The sequence below is a fragment of the Calidris pugnax genome, unplaced genomic scaffold (genome assembly GCF_001431845.1).
Source record: "Calidris pugnax isolate Ruff unplaced genomic scaffold, ASM143184v1 scaffold89, whole genome shotgun sequence".
NCBI classification, from domain to species: domain Eukaryota; kingdom Metazoa; phylum Chordata; class Aves; order Charadriiformes; family Scolopacidae; genus Calidris; species Calidris pugnax.
Window position 1 is genome coordinate 3845588 of NW_015090865.1, and position 12533 is coordinate 3858120.

The 12533-nt window shown below is 42.1% G+C and overlaps 1 protein-coding gene across 2 annotated transcripts in view; it reads right to left on the reverse strand.

Annotated features, from left to right (window-relative positions):
- CHST15 (carbohydrate (N-acetylgalactosamine 4-sulfate 6-O) sulfotransferase 15) overlaps nucleotides 1-12365 on the reverse strand; it is a 47171-nt gene extending 34806 nt beyond the window's left edge. Inside the window, exon 1 of one of the 2 annotated variants that reach the window (XM_014945381.1) lies at nucleotides 12305-12365. The gene's annotated coding sequence lies outside the window, so the exon portion shown is untranslated. Of the gene's footprint in view, nucleotides 1-12300 lie in introns of both variants that reach the window. The other variant, XM_014945382.1, reaches the window with a different exon arrangement.
- Nucleotides 12366-12533: the final 168 nt, after the last annotated feature.

The window sequence follows — 12533 nt, forward strand, 5'->3', positions numbered from 1 at the left end:
CTTCTCAAAAAAACCATTTACTCAAGCAATTCACAGAAGAGATCCAAAGTGACACAAATTCCATCAACTACACTTGGCAGCCAGCTTTTCAAGAACAGATGCACAACTGCTAATGATAACCCAAAAAGCTTAGTTTCTAATGCAGAAAAAGTTACATTATAAAATTCTTTAGACAACTAGAAGCATCTCCAGAATATACCTCATAAAATACTTTGCAAGGACCTATAAACTCCAACTTCAGCAGAATTAACATATCCAACCCAAAACCATCTCCAGCAAAAATACCTCCCAAGTTTTGAAATGCCTTTCGATCTGTTAAATTTCTCTGTTGACAATAGTATTTGCTCTTCCTTGAGTCAAAGACATGAATCTGTGATTTCATGAGATTAATGTAATAATTTGGTTTCGGCTGTTAATGCATTCAAAGCTTTCAGACACACGGGAGACTAAGATGGCATCAAGAGCATACAGATGCATTTGGAGGGGATATTTTAAATGTGAAATAAACAAGAAATTCCTTAATATACATCTCCAGCAGGGACTACATGGAAATAAAAGCTTGCTAGAGTGCCTCAGGGCTAGAAGAGATGGCTTCCAAGCCTGTTTATGGTTTGTAAGCACTCCCATATGATATAAATAATAACGTCAAGGTAAACCCCAAAAACCCTATCAAATCAGTAATGACACAAGCATACCAAGAAAGCAGTGTTCATTTCTCAAAAGTGAGACCCAGCCACCACAAAACAATGATCAATAGAAATATGTACATTATATGCAGATAACAGTGTGGAAACAGACTCTTTGTCAGAAGAGTGTCTGAAGAGCTCAGTCCAGCTCATGCATCAAACTGCAGCTCCAGAGACAAGGTTCTTTCAGTGCCTCAGATCCAGAGAAATGTGGAAAACGGGTCTATATTGACCTGCTCTGTCAATAATGCTATTAAGTTACACCTATTTTTTAGTGGTCTCCAACAGGAGATGTATGGTTTCAGAAATAAGGCATTGTAGAAGTTGGCCTGTGCTCAGTTTCCTTTAACACTTTCCACCCTCGAGAACGATATTAACAAAATACGGCAGTTGCCGCAAAAAGCCACATCAATCATTGTCTTCTACAAAGATCACTTCACACCCACATCTAAAGACAGTGACATGCAATAAAAGTGCCACAAAATGCCACATCTTCCATCAAAGCTTCAGGAATGGGACCCAGCAGCTGGTAAGAGCAGTTTCAGACACTGCATCCCCTCTGCCCTGTGTTACATCCTCTGCAGCAGAAGTCCCAGAAGAGCAAAGCTGCCCTGACCCCACTGGCTCTGGCTTGCACTGGGTTCACAGAATCACAAAAATCACAAAATCACAGAATTATATGGGGTTGGAAGAGACCTCTGGAGATCATCTAGTCCAACCCCCTTTGCTCGCCTCTATTTTTGCTCAAGCATAGAAGAAAGAGGGGAAAAATGCCTGTGTCATATACTCTGCCTGCAGGTAGTGAATGCCACACTAGAGCACACTTGTCACCACAGATGAAAAATGAAGGTAGGTAGTCTTTCAAACAGGCTGCTCCTGAGGACCTAAAAGGAAAAGAATCTGGAGAGCAACTCCCACATCATTCACTCAGAGCGATGGATTTACGTCCTCTAACCTGCATGAGATCCACAGAGCGACTATGACTCCATTCCAAACTGAAGCCCGAGGTACAAGACACATTTAAAACATAAAAACATGTTACAGTACTATAACTGGGGAAAAAAAAATAAAATAATAAATACCAAACCAAACCACTAATCATTATCCTTCAGGAAACCAATCAATTTTCAATCTTTCTGCTTCAAGTCCAGAAAATTAAATTTCCCCTTTCTGACTGTGCTGCCTGTGGGTACAGAGTGAAAAATAAATGAGCACGAGGCTGATGTCACCATGGAGCAGGAAGAGGGTCTGCACCTACCAGTTGAGCATCTCTGGTAAAGGGAGGAAGAAACCACCGTTGAACACCCCGAGCCAGATCAGAAGCCCTTTGCTCTCGTGGGTGAGCCATTAGTCATCTCATCCTGCTCACTGATACTGTTCACATCCATTGGGACCAGGAAAAACAGCTTTGCATTGGGTGCCAAGTGCTACTTTTCCACTTTAGAGACATAACCCTACCTATCTATCTACCTATCTGTATTTACACTCTTCTTTGAAGCCTTAAAGACCCGAGGATGAACTGCATCATTCCAGAAGTGGTTGCTGTCTTCTGATTTCAGAAGTGGTCCTTCCTCTCTCTACACAAACTTCCACCTTGCTTTCAGCCCTGCAGGACTTTTAAGACCCTTCTCTCTCTTTTTGACTTGGCTGAAGATAAATATATATTTAAGTCACTGGTTAAAGTGTCTTTAATGATAGCGCAGTTCATAATAATAAAGCTGTCCTTTCCCTAAAATGTACTTTCATCCTTTTGAATATTTAGTAAGCCTATTAATTATTTTCTTAAAGTCTGAATTTCAAGATGTCACTGCTGACATTTAAGGCTCATAAAAAATGCAAGTCTATCTTCTCTGTGAGAAACAAGTCTATACAATCTATTTTAAGATGAAAATATTTATCAAGGAAGATAGCTCCCAATTATGAACACAAACAGAAACAAAGCCACTTATAGCAACTAGCTACTTTTTTTATCTTTTCTATCCCAAGGGTGTACTTCTCCCCAGCACAGTGATGCACAAAATAAGTGACATCTGGTGGCTATGTGCTGTAATATAATAAGGTAACTCATTTCAATGCTGCTAACCAATTCGATTTTGAAGTTTGCTGCTTCTTAGTAAAGCTTCTTAGATGTTTAATTTATTTATTTTGATGCAGATACTTCTGAGACTCTAGGCATCATGATCCCCATGCACAGTGACAACTGCTGTTATCTAATTAAAGTGGGATTGCCATATTCACATCAGGAAAGACATGATTCCAAAAAGGAATTAGCAAAACTGCATGAAGATTTAGCTGGGCAACACCAGTGAGACACAGCCTGGAAAAAAAACCAGGCTGCACAGAATTTTGCAAAGGAAGTCCTTCAAGTGCTCAAAGTAATTAACATCAACTCATTTTTCTCTGAACTGTTTTTCATTAGATTTTAATTAAACAAAAAAAAAAAAAAAGAAAAGAAATATCTGATTTTCATTCTGAGCCTCGCAGCATCCTGTTTTACAAACGTGAAACAGCCTTTCCACTCTTTGCACCGTATCGATCCCCAGCGATGGTCACATCTAATCCATCCAAGGCTCCTGCACCTAAACCTGCACTCCAGGCGTGAAGCAATTACAGCTCCTCTTCCAACTCCTACAGCCCAGAAATAAAGTTCTCTTTTAGAAAGCTATAAGCCTCCCTCGGATAATTAATAAATACACTGTCAGTCAGCTACAGTCAAAATTACAAAATTGCTCGCACTGCAATTTCAAGGCTTGTAACGCCAATTTCTTCAGTAATAAGTATTTATGGAAAAAAAATCTGTAAGCACTATCTAACAGAAATCAAATGAAATATAAACAGAGTCTAAATATTTATCAGCAGAGGAAGTTCAAAAATATCCCTGCAAAAATAAAGCGGATGGCAGGCTAAATCCAGAGCCATTGAGTGTTCTTCGAAGGATGTGCTAGGAGGAACTTCATTTTCAGTTTGACACCGCTAAATCAAATTAATTCCTTCCTCCTATTCAATTGCTACATAAAAACCCTTGATGCCAAAAGGACAAAGCTAAAAATGTCCCTAAACCCATGCCTGAATGCTGTACTTGATGCAAAAGACTGCCCAAACTCCTACCCATGCGATGCAGGACTGCAATACTTCAAATAAAAGTTAGACTTGGGGGCTTTCCATCACTTTTAAGGCCTAAATATCCTTCACAAGAATGTCCACCTGCATGGTCAGCTTCCCTGAGCTCTGAAATGGGCACACGTCTGCAGTATCCCAATAAAAGGGGACCTCTGGGATAGCAAAACTACTGATGGATTATTTCAAAGAGATCTATTATTTCCTTTTCACATCCCCACCAGACTTTATCTTCACCTTAACGCTTCCTGGCTGAGCTAAAGAACATACACACAGAAAGTACAGCTGAGTGACTTTGGCTCCAGTCACTCATCAAGAAGAAAACTTTTTAAGATCCCATTTCAATTTATTTTTTTTTTTAAATCCTGGCATGCTGAAGTCAGCAGGAAGACATTTCATTGACTTTAATGAAGCCAGAGGTTCATCCTGAGAATTGCTGTTTGGAATGAACACAGAATTTATATTACCTCATTTGAAACCTTCAATTTTTTTTGCTAAATGCAACTTAACGATATTTGCTATTTCAAAATTATTTGTTATCTTTAAAAATACACAAAGAAGGTTCTTAAAATACTGCAGTGTAAAATTTTTAGTGATTATGGTTGCGATATTCTTGTTTCAGTAACAGGAAAATATTTGTAATGCATAAATATACATTGTCATAAAGTTTCAGTTCATATTCTAAAACTGAAAATCTAGGAATTGGAATAGTCCAATCACTGCTGATATTTACATGCTTCCCTGTATTTTCACAGTATGCTTTTAATGGTTTGGGGTTCTTTTTTCATTTATTATCCAATGTAATATTATAGCAAGATAAGAAAAAAAAAAAAAAAGGACAACTGAATAGATTACAACACTACACCCACTTAATGGTACCATTACAAGAAAAAGCTATCAAAACTCAGCAGAAGCTTTTTATACATTCCCTTGTATTACACCAAAATGAGTTATTGCAACAATCCAGCTCTGATACCAAATGAGAAGAATACTCAATTTTTAAAGCTGTATGTAGAAATAAGCAGCAGGCGATTTGAAATATCTAAAAGGGATATTTTACCCCTAGTTACTGAAATCTGGGTGGTTTTTTTTAAATAGTAGTAGGGACTTAAAAAACTACTCTCTGTGAAGTGCAGAGCTCTGCCCAGGTGTACCAGCCTCACCTCCACAGCCACACACTCCGTGGAGCAGAGGACTCTGAACTTCTCCAAAACAACCCAAAAATATTTCCAGTGCCCCTAGTTTGGAGAAGCCAGATTCTGGTTCCCCCCATTCACCAGCGAAAACCAAGAGCTGAATTACTCCTGATCTGCCCCTAATGCAAGAGAAATCCACAGGGGATTTCCATGGATACCAATATATATTCCATTTTACTATGCTGTGTAATTTTAATTTTGCTGATCTCTTTAGCAATATTCAAAAATCTTCTCTGAAGAGTTAAACACTTTAGTACTTAAAATAGCCTCATGTTAGACTAACGATTTTTTGTCTTTTCCTATAAAGAGAGAGATGATCTGAGGTTCTACTGTTCCCTTCTGTTCACCTCTCACATCTCATTTCTTGTTGAAACTGTTTTAAAGCTGGTATAAATAGCTTTGCAAAGTAATTCTAATACTAAATGTCAAGAGCGATAGTGGTTTCATTTTGATTTATCCTTATCTGTTCCTCAGGCAAGTTAATCCTCAACCTGAGATACTGTTTTCATAGCTCTATAATTTATGAAATTTTTCATCTAAATTATTTACTTTATGAATGGCTCCAATGAGTTGCTCAGGGCATAAAGCTCTAACACTCAGTGCTGAAGTGCTCAAGAACACGTTTTTGTCTTATTTAAATGAAGAGACCACCACTGTATCTCATCTTGTAATTTCTAGTGGTAGCCTTTAACGCACAGCAGGGCTTTTACCCAGCCTTTTTATCTGACCTCTGCACTTGGAATAGATGTGACTACAACCCAGATCTCTCAGTGTTATCCCAGGTTGGAGCTCCAGGGAGCCACAAAACAAGCAAAGAGTCCCTGATCCTGAAGCACAACATCCCAGCGTGAACCCATCTTCCTTCAGGGAGCTGAACTGGCACCAGCTCGGCGTGGGCTCAGAACCTGATGGACACGTGCAACCTGCTCCTCTTCCACCTCAACACAGCAGCATCCAAAATCCCCTCCAGAAACAGCCCCAGGAAATTCTCTCAGGCTTCAGCAATCAAGCCAGCAGGATGAACCATACAGCAGCAACCCTACAAACCCGTGACTGGAGACAGAAGAGGAACACACCACTGGCCTACCGTGGTGAAACAGATCTGTGAGAAGCTGAGCTTTCAGAGCCATCTTGAAAAGCCTGGAAATTCTAGATTCATTACCCGTTTAACATTAAGAATATCTGTTTAACATTATCTGTTTAATATCCACATCGCTCAGGTAGAACACAAATTTCTCAAAGGAATATTAGATATTTAACATTATCTATTTAACATTATCTGTTTAATATCCACATAGCTCAGGAAGAACACAAATTTCTCAAAGGAATATTAGATAAGGTGTTTGATGGACTTGCAAAAAAAAAAAAAAAAAAAAAGTGTTTTTAAGACCTGTTAAAGGATTTTCAGGAGATGAAGCTCCCCTGCAAACAGTTGGCCCTGCAGGCAAAGCCATCTCATTAGGTGATAGACACTCCTAATAATCTATTAAACTATCCTTCGCCATTTCCTCTCATTTCTAGCTTTACACAGCCAAACCTCCTGGCTGCAGCACTCAAACAGATTCCTCCTTCTTTGGATCAGAAAATTCTGGCACTCGTAAGCCATTATATCCTAGCTTGGGCACAGCAAGGTTAACACTGGGCTCTTACATTTTCTTCAAATCATGTGCAAAACCTTCCAGAATCCTGATTTCTATTTTCCTGCCATCTTCCCTATTTGTTGGTATCTCACAATTGATTTGGTGCCAGATCTAAAGCACTCTCATTAAGTGTTTTTTTTCCTCCATCCTGCTCCAAGATCTGAACTTTAACTGGGCATGCAGAGCATGTGAGGACATTATCACTTTCAATCAACTGAAACCATCCAATACCGCAAGCTCATATCTAACGTGCTGCCCAATTTCACAGCACTCTCTCAACCCTACCATCTACCAGGCTTCTTCCATCCCCTAAGTACACGTTACAGATGAATCTTTATTATTTTTTCTACGTATCTTACATGAGTTTGCATTTTGTCAAAGCAGTCTTATCTTGGTTTCTCTGTACATCTTTGAACCTTACATTTTATCTTCACTCTTTTTGTTTGCTCTGCCAGTTCTTCCCAGTTAAAACTCACCTGTAACATAATGACTGCTGTGCAGTCTTATCTTGGTTTCTCTGTACATCTTTCAACCTTACATTTTATTTTCACTCTTTTTGTTTGCTCTCCCAGTTCTTGCCAGCTAAAACTCACCTGTAACATAATGACTGCTGTTATTTGAAAGAAATGTTCTTCCCTATGTTCCATGCGATCCTGAGAAGTCACCAGATCTAGCTTAAACTTGGCAGATTTAAGCCATCCACCAATATATGCAAAAAAATAATAATACAAAAGTCTTTTTCAATCTCATCAGTTTTTCTAATTTTATGGTAAGATAGCAGGGTACATTCACCCACACTGAACATCAAATTTTTTTACAGGAAAAATATCTCCTTGTGAAACATATTTTTTCCTACTGGAAGGCGTGAAGCAAATTTAAAATGTCAGTTTTAGTATTTTGCTATTTAGGTACAGATCTGCACCTTGTACAGTGAGGAGCGACCTACCTTAGATACAGAGTTGACATAAAAAAACCCCACACTTACTTATAAAATACTGTGCATATTTGATGAGTCCAACTGACAGCACACCAAGTTTTAGAATAAAGTGTATTTAGTAGTGCTTGGTATTAAAGAATAAAGGCGCGTGTCACTTCCCTCTCTCTCTCCATCACCACATTTCTTCACACAACTGTGCTCTTTCCAAAGGAACCCCATTGAGCAGAAGGCAGCATCTTGGCAGCCAAGTGCCTTCCACCAGTCCTGAGGCTGTAGGGGCTTTAACTGCTCTCTACAAACCAAGGAAGGAGGGTTTGCTGCACCAGGAACTCCAAAAACGTTTCTGGAGCTGGGGTGGCTTATGCTAGCCAGCTAACATGCATTTCAGCCAGGTGAAGAGAAGACCGAGAGGAGATCTCATCAATGCTTATCAATATCTAAAGGGTGGGTGTCAAGAGGATGGGGCTAGACTCTTCTCAGTGGCACCCAGTGATAGGACAAGAGGTAACAGGCACAAACAGGAACGCAGGAAATTCCATCTGAACATGAGGAAAAACTTCTTTGCTTTGAGGGTGGCAGAGCCCCAGAACAGGCTGCCCAGAGAGGGTGTGGAGTCTCCTTCTCTGGAGATATTCAAACCCTCCTGGATATATTCCTGTCCAGCCTGCTCTGGTTGACCCTGCTCTGGCAGGGGGTTGGACGAGATGATCTCCAGAGGTCCCTTCCAACCCCTGCCAGTCTGTGATTCTGTGAAGCTGTTGTGGGAATTTTAAGGAGCTGGGAATGGGAAGAGGCAGGACAATGGGTTGGGGTTGGTGAGTCCATGACCTCTGGTGTGCTGTCACAGGGGGAACACAGAGCCTGCCACGGACCACTCATTGCTATTCACGTTCATCATCACACCTGGTATCTCACCACCATCACCACCTTGTCGTTGCCATCAGCCTCTGGTACCCAACTGAACATCATTTTTCTTTCTCTTTCTTCTCCCTAGGTACCAGGCACATCACCCAGTTATCTCCTCCTCCCAGATGATGCCACGCTCCTTAAAACTAATGCTTACAAACCACGTCCAACAGCTGCTGGAAACCAGGTGTAACATAAATTAATAAATATTCCACGGCGAGGCTACATTAACTGCTCGCCCCTAAAGTGCTGTTTAGTGGCATGTCAGGCACAGCTGTGTAATCAAAGGATTACAGAGCTCCCATTGCAACCCGCCTGCCGCCCTCCGGCTCCAAGGGACCTTTCCCATCTCCCTCGCATGTAAAAACCAAAGAGAGCAACCAGGACAGGGTTGTAATCATGCTTTTCAGCCCAGGAAACACAAACAAAAGGGTCACAGGGACACACGGTGTGACTGGACAACAGGCTTTCCATTACATACATGGACAACCCTATGTATTTTTAGGGGAACGGGTCAACAGTGCTGCAGGTAATTAGTTAATTTTAGTGGAATTGCAGTATAAGTGGAGAGATGGGTGGCATTCAGGCTGCTTTGAGATAAGACCTGGTAGAAGCTTACAGATCCCTTCCTCTCATGAGAATAGCTGTATTTAAACTCAAAATCTGGCACCGCACTTCATCAGTAAGGAAAACAGCGCACTTCACTAAAACACACAAATGAATAAAAAATACTCATTTGTCGGGGAGAACAGTGAAAATTGGAAATCTACCTTGTTTTTCCCCAGCACTCTGGGTTCTTCCAGCTGAGCAACATAACTCCAGCCAAGCAGTACGGTGGGAACTCAAGAGCTATCCCTCACTGTGCAAGGTAGGGAAGAAAATAGATGGGTTAAGGGAGGAAAATAGGTGGGTTTAGGGAAGGAATTGAAGCCTGAAGACAGCAATTAAGGAGCCCAGTTCAAGCCAGGCCACAGCTCCTCCAAACTCTGTAGGATGTTGGAAACTAGGTGATGCAAATCACCTGAGTACCCACAATAGCACTGAATGATTTAACAGCACATTTCCTCAGAGTTTCTGATTGTGGGTTACACAGCCTTTAAGGATACAGTAATTGTAAGGGTAATTAAGACTTGGGAGGGAGAGGGAGTATATTGGCACCTGTTTAAGTCACAGCTCTCTTCACCCGACTGATGTGTCTGTACCAAAAGAGAAACACAGTTGGATGTTCTCACTTCCTAAATCAATATGTTGTTTAGGCAAGCTCAGGCCGCTGCTGCTGTCTTATCTCTGGAGAAAGTATGTCGAAACACCATTAAAAACATAGAACGTAATGGCAGCACAACGCCGAGTTACAACTTCCTAGAATTTTGCTTCTGTGAACCCATGAGGAAGCACTCAGCATAAGAAAATAGGCAAAGGAACTTGGTAAGAAATCCTTATTATAGTATCATGGTTAGCAATACCTCGTGAGCTTTGGATGAGTTTGCTGCCATCAACAAGTTGATCTTAAATATAAACAAACACTTTGAGAGATACTTTAGTACTGGGGCAGCGTCCACCTTTAAAAACATGTGCAAGAACAGTGATATCACCTGGGCTTTCCCCACTTCATGCCCACCTCTTTGCCCACTTAAAGTCCTGAGCTTCACAGAGCTCCTGCCGCAGGTTGCTTACCATAATGTTAAAATACAGGCAGTATCTTATTTGCATCCCTCTGATTATGTCTACGTAATCCCATCCTGTCTAATGCTGCTAGTGAATTACGTAACTTCAATGTGAAATAATCTGAATATGAGAGACTGCTTCAACCTTCTCATTTATACAGTTTCCAGACACCTACTTTTCCTTTAGCAGTAAGATAAAATCCATTACTGTCTTCCATTGCATTAGTGGAATTGGGGTTTGTCATGTAAGTCTCCACTGTTTCATCATGCTCCTGTTACAAACCACCAAATAAAACGCTCTGAATTTGAGATTAGTCCTCCTATTACAAAATCCGAACCATAAAACTATTTTGTTATTGATTTCAGAGCTGCATGGTGACTATACTTAAAGACACAGGATCTAAGTGCCATTAAAAAATAAAATAAAATAAGAGGTAGTTTCACTACTAAATCTTCATGCAAGCAGTTTCCCCTTTTCTGCATTCAAATTGATTTTCTTTCTTTTGGCATGTGAAGAGCCAGATGAATCCTTTGACTCAATGCCCAAGAGTGAAATGGCACCAGCAGCAGCAGAGAAGCTCTCAGGGCAAGAGATGTGTGACAACATTTTAAACACAAGCAAAAAAAAGCTTCAAGACAACACTATTCCATTAGTATTTACTGTTTGTAAGTGAGTGTATGTGTATATATGTGTGTGTGTCTGTCTATAAAATACATATATCAATGTATAAATAGCATAGATATAAACACGTCTTTATAGCTCATATATGTTGTGACCTCTTATTGATGGAAATTTCCCTTTTTGCCACAGATCAAGTAGTCTCCAGTTAGTACCAAACACAGTGCTGTTAAATTAGGTGTTTGCTTATACAAATGAGCACGTATCATTTTCAGTTAAGCCTTAAAAATATTTACTCTTCATGAACAGTTCCAGCAAACTTTGAGTTTTAATTGGTAATCTGCTCACTCCACTAATCAGCTTTTTTTAGACAAATACAAAAATCACATGTGTGTTCCACAGGAATTGATAATGATTTTTTTTTTGGTCTGGCTAACAATTCAAGAAGCGAAACCATTCTTGTATTACATGCAAGCAAATCAATATGAAGAGAACTTTAGGCCATAGAACCGTAGAATAACATAAATAGGTTTCTGTATCTAAAAGTTTGATAGGTGTTTAGATGCACCATCCTAGAAATACTACCATCCATCCTATTAACCTACAAACGTAGCAGTGTCTAAGAAAGTCAGTTCAGTGCCTGTAGGGCTGTAGTATTACAATGAGGCAGCACAGGAGAAAAAGAAGAAAAAACCACCAAAAAACCCCCGCATATATGACACCACCAAAGTTCAGCTGGTGAATTGTTGCTTAACAGACTCTAACCATAATAACCCGTCACTGAACCCTGACTGCATTCTCAGCAAAAGCATGCCATGAAGCTATTTTTAACAGCCAACAGCTTGCATTTAAGAAATACCCCCTTCTCCGCCTAAAAATACTCATCTGTGAATGGCAACATCCATCCACGGCTTCATTCTAGGTAGGATGCGCTGCCGGAATGAAATGAATCTTTCGGAGAAAACCGCTTTCTAAGTGTCTCCTCTCCCAAAAACCCCCCCGAGAAACCAGCGCAACCAGCCCCTGCGCTGCTCCCCGGCTGGAGGCAGGACCTGCCCGGCGCAGATGACAGCAAATGCCATTATCTTTGTCATCACTCCGTCCTCCCCCGAGCAATAACCTGTTCGGGGGTACGTTTTAAGCACTGTCCCCCCCCCTGCTGCCAAGCACCGGGAGGATGCTCCCCCCGGGGACCCACCCGCGGAGTAAGGGGGGGACACCCTCCCGTCTCCCCCCCCCCAACACTTCCTTGGGGAGTCACGGTCAGGCTGCCCCCCATACGGCAGATGGGGAGGGGGCAGCCGGATGGGGAGGGGGCAGCCGGAGGGGTCTCCGCACCCGCGGAGCCCGGCTGCCCCACCGGGAGCCCGGCGTTCCGCCCCCCCCCGGGGCTCCCTCTCCGCCGTACCGTGCCGAGCCGGCTGCCCAACTTCCCGCAAAGTCCCGCCACCTCCAAACTTGGGGTGCAGCGACTCAGGGAGCCCCCAGTCCTAATCCCAATCCTCATCCCCATCCATCACCCCGTTTTAGCGCACCTACCTCCGCCGGCTCCGTCCCGCTCCGCGCCCGCTCGTCCTCCCATCCGCCGCCTCCGCCGGCTCTGCCCTGCGGGGGGGCGGAGGAGGAGGAGGAGGAGGAGGAAGAAGAGGGAGGGAGCAGCCCCGGCCGCGCTGCGCAGCCCGGGAGGCGGCGTGCTGCCGCTGGGCTCGGCCCCGCTGGCTCCGCGGGGGAGGGAGGGTTGCGGGGGGGGATCCCCACTGGTCACCGT